Consider the following 6,927-nt stretch of genomic DNA (forward strand, 5'->3'; position numbering starts at 1 on the left):
AGTGGGTTAGAGCCCAAGGCCCTTGGAGCAGCTGGATACCACATTCACAGGAGCACTTTCCTGCTTGGGAGTGACCATGCTGGCTGCAGACCTAGAAATCTCCCCTTACTTTACCTCCTCAGAATTGTTCTGCCCCAGGAGATCAGTATTACCGAGGGCAGTGGTTTTCAACCTATGGTCCGCAGACTATGTCTAAGATTTCCAAAGGAGTCCACACCTCCATTCAAATTTTTGTAGAGGTATGCAAATAGAAAAAAGTTGAAACCCCGACTCAGGGTAAGGAACCCACTCTTTAGGCAGAACCTCATCAATCTGTAATACCTGGTGTGCCCTGGCACTGCCCAGCCACTACCGGTGCTGACTGCTCAGTAGGACTGACATCCAGGTCTTCTGGGCAAAGGAGAGGCATCGCCCTTTCAGCTTAATTTCAGATACACAATGCCACTTTCCCAGTTTCTGTTCCAGCTCTGGATAATGCAGCACTCCCAAGAAAGGCCCCACGGGGTATGTCTATACGCAAAGAACTCCATGTTACTGAATTTCAGAGCCTGGGTCAATTGACTTGGGCTGCAGGACTAACAACAGCAGTGTAAATGTTCAGGCTTGGGCTGGAAGTGGGCTCCAAGGCCTTCTCCACTCATCAGGTTTCAGAGCCTGGGCTCCAGCCTGAGCCTGAACATCTACACAGCTGACACTCAGTGCCACAGGTCCTTCTTCGCAGAGTTGACATACCCATAGTGTCCATCATCTTCCACTGAACAGCAGGTCACATGCCCTGTGTCAGCAGCTTTAAGGGGTTTCCTTCTGTTGGGGTGACTTTCCTGACAATTACAAATGAGCCAATGGGCTCCTCTTGGATTGGGCGTGTTCTCTCAGCTTTTGATGGTGGCACGAAAATCACCAGCTATCTTTGTGTTGCACAGGTGGCTAGGGCAGACTACAGAATCATTCAGGTTTGGCCCCTGCCCTCCACCCCCCGTCATGACTGAGGGGCAGTTGGGCCAAACCTGAGTGATGTTACAACTCCATGCACCTGGTCATAATGTTTGGCATGGGGAGCCGGGCCTAGCCCTGAGTGAGTGGGGTGAGTCATGGACACAAAAGGAAAAGTCACAGACAAATGGGGAAAAAAGATCAGACTTTTTTTCCCCACAGTGACCTGTGTGAAGCTCTAATTATGATCACCTACTCCGACGTCCATAACGTGGGTTGTACAACCTCACCCAATGACTCCCCCACAGAGTCCATAATTTCTGGTTATACTAGAGCAGCTCTTTTAGAAAGAGAGTCTTGATTTCCATCTGGCTAACGTCATCTTCTAGCACTGGCTCTCATTCTGTGAGATTAAAGAGCCCTCCACAGTCAGAAATCTCCTCCCCAGGTAAGTATGTACATGCCATGATCAAGGGAATGGAGCATGAAATGCTCCACTTTTTTTGCTCACTTTGATCCCATTCATAGACTCATAGACTCATAGGTCAGAAGGGACCAATATGATCATCTAGTCTGACCTCCTGCACAACGCAGGCCACAGAACCCTACCCATCTACTTTTATAACAACCCCTAACCCATGACTGAGTTATTGAAGTCCTCAAATTGTGGTTTGAAGACCTCCAAGCTGCAGAGAATCGCAGCCAGCAAAGTGGCCCATGCCCCACCGCTGCAGAGGAAGCGAAAAAACTTCCAGGGCCCCTGCCAATCCACCCTGGAGAAAATTCCTTCCGACCACCAAATTATCGGGCGATCAGCTTAACCCTGAGCATGTGGGCAAGACTCACCAAAGCCAGCACCTCAGAAAGAATTCTCTGCAGTAACTCAGTTCCCATTCCCACCAACATCCCCGTCACAGACGCATTGAGCAGACTTATCTGCTGATAATCCAAGATCAAATTGCCCAAATTAAACTATCCCCATCATATCATCCCCTCCATATACTTATCAAGGCTTAGTCTTAAGCTCAGATAAGTCTTTTGCCCCCACTACTTTCCTCGGAAGGCTGTTCCAGAACTTCACTCCCTAATCGGTTAGAAACTTCGTCTAATTTCAAGTCTAAATTTCTAATAATCCAGTTTGTACCATTTCGTCCTTGTGCCTTTACATTAGTACTGAAACTAAATAATTCCTCTCCTCCCTATGCATTAATCTCGCCTGAATATATATTTACTATAGAGCAAGCATATCCCCCCGCAGCCTTCTTTTGGACCCCCCCCCCCAGGCTAAACAAGCCAAGCTCTTTGAGTCTCCTTTCATAAGGCAGGTTTTTCCATTTCCTCGGATCATCCTAGTTCAGCCCCGTCTCTGAACCTGTTCCAGTTTGAATTCATCCTTCTTAAATGGGACACCAGAACTGCACACAATATTCCAGGTGGGTCTCACCAGCGCCTTATATAACGGTACTAAACACCTCCTTATCCTTGCTGGAAATACCTCGCCTGATGCATCCTAAAACCGCATTTGCTTTTTTAACAGCCATATCGGCAATTGGCGGCTCATAGTTCATCCTGACCTATCAACCAATACCCCAAAGGTCCTTCTCCTCCTCTGTCGCTTCCAACTGATGCGTCCCCAACCGTATATCTAAATTCTTATATTATTATCCTAAGTCATGAGTCTTGCACTTTTCACTATTATATTTCATCCTATTACTATTAACTCCAGTTTTACAAGGTGGTCCAGATCTTCCTGAATAGTATCCTTGGTCCTTCTCCGTGTTAGCAATACCCCCAGCTTTGTGTATTCTGCAAACTTTATTAGCACATTCCCGTTTGTGCCAAGGTCAGTAATAAAAAGGTTAAATAAGATCGGTCCCAAAACCGATCCTTGAGGGACTCCACTAGTAACCTCCTTCCAGCCTGACAGTTCACCCTTCAGTACGACCCGCTGGAGTCTCCCCTTTAACCAGTTCCTAATCCACCTTACAACTCTCATATTCATCCCCATCTTTTCCAATTTAACTAACAGTTCCCCATGCGGAACCGTGTCAAACGCGGAACATGTCAAACATTCAAAGTTCTAGGGGCTCCAGGTTTGCAGGTGGTGGGCTTGCTCAGGCAGGCTGACCAGAGTCAATGGGTCAGACTCTGAGGGTCACATGGCCAGAAGGAGGACAAGGTACTTCAGGTCCTGGGGGGGGATCTCTGGAGTGTGGGTCTTCAACTCATGAAGGAGTTCTCCCAGTTAAGGAAGTCTAGAAAAGCCACAGGAATGTGCAGTCACCTCTGCAGGGCAGGAAAAGGGCAGCCTGTACCTTTAGGTGCACCCAGGTCTGGATAAAGGTAAACCAGAACCCTAGCACACCCAGTCACATGGGCCCCACCGTGACCCTGCCACCATGCAAATAGTGCTAACTCTCTTTCCTCCCTGAGAGGCAGGTATAGTAGCAAAGCAGTGGGAGCACCAGGATGGCCCCCCTCTTACCCTAGACAAGCTTGAGGCCTTTATCCCTAGCCCCCAGGTGCAGGGGGGAGGAGGGGGAAAGCAACAGGGGTCCTCTTTTCCCCTGTAGAGTCAGACTCAGCAACATGGGGGGCCTTCCAGTTCTGACCCACTGTGCTCTTCCCCTTCTGCCGCACAGAGAGATCTCCACTGGGGAGGGGCTGGCAGAACACCCCCAAGTGGTGGGTCATTGAGATACATGGGCAACTCTGCCTCTCAGGGCAGTTGTCTCTAGCTCTTTGCAGCCTCAGGCAGACATTGCAACGGTGACACTCAAGTCACATTTTTAAGATTTTCTGCCCTATCGGAGGGGCGAGCTTTGTAAAGTGCACTAATGCATAGCACTCTGCCTGCCTGCGTATGCCCTGCTGACACCCCGGGAAAGTCCCTACTTTGCTTTAACATTAACGCTTTTCTGTAGACAAGCCCTCAGTTACCCGCAGGAGGGCAGACCCATTTGCAGTTGGGGGGGAAGGATTAAAGCACAAGTGGTTTGGGGTTACAAATGGACCCAGGAGCAGGCTAAGGAAGTGGTTCTCAACCAGGGGTATGTAGAGATCTCATCTAGATATTTGCCTAGTTTCACAGCAGGACACATGAAGCACAAGTGAAGTCAGTGCAAACTAACACTTCATACAATCACTTGTACGTACCTTTCAGTGTATAATATCTAGCGCGTATAAGCAACGTTTCTATTTCAATTGATGTTATAATTATATGGCATAAATGAGAAAGTTAGCAATTTTCAGCATTACTGTGCTGTGTCATTTCTGTATTTTTATGGCTGTTGTTATAAGCACTGCCAGCCACAACGCAGCCCATCGCCCCCAGAAGCTGCCAGCCTCCATTAACTCCTCCCTGGGCATCACAACCTCGGGGCCCCCCTCCTGCTCCCCTGTATGTACCGTCAGACACGAGCCTTGCCCCATCTCCTCTGGGCACCACTAGCCGTGAGCCCCTCCCCTTGGTCTCAGAGCTGCCCCCAGCCAGACCTCACCAACAAAGTTCCCACAGCCAACCCCCCAGGGCAGAGCGAGCTCCAGCTCCTCCCCCGCTTATTCCCCCGGGCACTGCCCCCTTCTCCCCCGCGCGCTGCTGCGGCTCTCACCTGCTCCCCGCTCAGCCCCACCGCCACCGGCTCCGGCTGCCGCAGCTCGGCGCGGGGGGCGGCGCCGCAGCAGGCGGCGAGCCGGGCGGAGCCTCCCCGCTGGAGCGAGGCGGGCCCTGAGCGCTCCCCAGCCGCCGCCGGGCAGCGTGTCCGTGGTGCGGGGCCGCGGAGGCCCGTTGTCTGCGTGGCCTCCTTGGAGTCTGACTTGCCTTTGTGCCAACCTGCCCCAGTTCTGTGCTTCTCCCAGTTTCCCCATTGTTCTCCCCTTCCAGTCCCTTGTACTTTGCTAACCCTCCAGTCCCACTTTCCCCGGTCTCCGAATTTCCTTCCCAAACATCCATTTTAGTAAATCAAAAAAAAAATCATTTCCTGAAAATAAATATATAGAGTCATCGTCTAATATGCAAATGACAAGAAGCAGAAATATGATCAGGTAGCTACTGAAAGCAAATCACAGGCTGCCATGCTGCTGGCAGGCTGAACCCTTGTCCAGAAGTCGGGCGTCTCCCCCATCCATTCATCAGGCCCTGTGCTGTGTGTAACTCTCGGCTATAACTTGGTGTGGCAGAATTTCATTTTTACTTTTTATTATTTCAATGGATAATAGCAGTGTTTTTAAAGCATTTCTTCCAATTTTATCCATTACAGGGGGGCAAACAATAGGGGCTGGACAATAATTATTTAACGACAATAGATGTTCAGATTCAAAAAATTAAAGTTTATAATCATTAAAACACAAATAGTCAACATCACATGTCAAAATATGCAAAGTAAATATCCTTAAATTAAACTCTAGTTCTCAAGCTCCATTCTTCTGAGGCCTTGTCTACACTGCTGTTTTGTCGACAAAAGTCAGCTGTCACTGACAGAACAGTGGAGATGTGCACATTGCAATGCTCCTCCCCACGATTTACTCTCCTGCTACGCCAACAGAGCGTGGCAGGGTCAGTGTAGCACAGCGCCTTTGCTCATGTTGCTCTAAATGGCTTCCAGGAGGTGTCCCAGAATGCCCATCATGACTGCCCTCAACACAGGCACTGACTTTCCAAAGTGCTGGATGGTGCTCGAAACCCGCTTCTGACCCAGGGCCAGCCCCCACTCCACCCCTTCCAACAGGCCCCACCCCTACCCTGCCTCTTCCTGCCCAGTTCCACACCCCCCCCCGAGCGCGCCGCATTCTCCTTCTTTCCTCCTACCTCCCAGCCTCTTGCACACCATGAAACAGCTGTTTCGTGGTGGGCGGGAGGCACAGGGAGGGAGGGGGAAATGCTGATCTGTGGGGGGGGAGTTGATAGGGGGGCTGCCGGTGGGTGCTCAGCACCCACCATTTTTTCCCTGTGGGTGCTTCAGCCCCAGAGCGCCCACGGAGTTGGCACCTATGCCTGAAGGTACACAGGCATGCACCTCTGCCCTGTTTAAAGGCCTGGGAAATTTTGAAATTCCTCTTCCTGTTTGCTTGTTGTGGACAGATCACCAGGGCCGGTGCAACCCATTAGGTGACCTAGGTGGTCGCCTAGGGCACTATCATTTGGGGGGCAGCATTTCGGGTCTGTCATAAACAGAGAGCTAAGGGTTAATGTCTCTTTCACCTGTAAAGGGTTAACAAACAGTGACCTGCAACACCTGACCAGAGGACCAATCAAGAGACAAGATACTTTAAAATCTCGGTGGAGGGAAGCTTTTGTTTGTGTTTTTTGGGTTTTGCGTTGTTCTTTCTGGGATCTGAGAGTGACCGGACTTACTACAGGCTCTAATTTTCTATTCAAGTAGTAAGTGCAAGTAGAAAGGCGGTTTAGTCTTTTTAATTGGTTTTCTTTATTTGCAAATGTGTATCTGGCTGGTAGAGTTTTAATGTGTATTTGGCTGAAGTATTTTAAATTGTATTTCTGCTGGAGGAGGCTTTTTCTCCAGTTTCTATAAGCTGAAAGACCCTGTAATATTCCATCTTGAATTTACAGTGATTATCTTTATTCTCTCTTTTTTTATTAAAAGTTTTCTCTTTAAAGACCTGATTAATTTTTTTCCCTTGTTAAGGCTCAAAGGAACTGAGTCTGTACTCACCAGGGAATGGTGGGGAGAGAGAAGGAGGGGGGGGAGGAAGGTGAATTTCCTCTGTGTTTTAGATTCACAGGAGCTTGAATCTGTCTATCTCTCCAGGATAACCCAGGAGGAGAAAAGCCTGGGGGGGGAGAAGGGGGAGGAGAAACCTGATTTCTCTGTGTTGTGATTCAAGGAGTTTGAATCACGGTGATCTCCTGGTGTACCCAGGGCGGGAAAGATCTGGGAGGAAGAAAGGAGGCGGAAGGGAAATGGTTTATTCCCCTTTGTTGTGAGACTCAAGGAATTTGGGTCTTGGGGTCCCCAGGGAAGGTTTTGGAGAGAC

The 6,927-nt window shown here is 49.5% G+C and overlaps 1 protein-coding gene across 1 annotated transcript in view; it reads right to left on the minus strand.

Moving 5' to 3' along the window:
- The window catches only part of LOC116825777 (ceramide synthase 4-like), a 145,955-nt gene extending 141,370 nt beyond the window's left edge, over positions 1-4,585 (minus strand). The window contains exon 1 of the mRNA XM_032782033.2: positions 4,545-4,585. The gene's annotated coding sequence lies outside the window, so the exon portion shown is untranslated. The remainder of the gene's footprint in view (positions 1-4,544) is intronic.
- Between the last annotated feature and the right edge of the window lie 2,342 nt (positions 4,586-6,927).

Source organism: Chelonoidis abingdonii, chromosome 11 (assembly GCF_003597395.2).
Source record: "Chelonoidis abingdonii isolate Lonesome George chromosome 11, CheloAbing_2.0, whole genome shotgun sequence".
NCBI classification, from domain to species: Eukaryota; Metazoa; Chordata; order Testudines; family Testudinidae; genus Chelonoidis; species Chelonoidis abingdonii.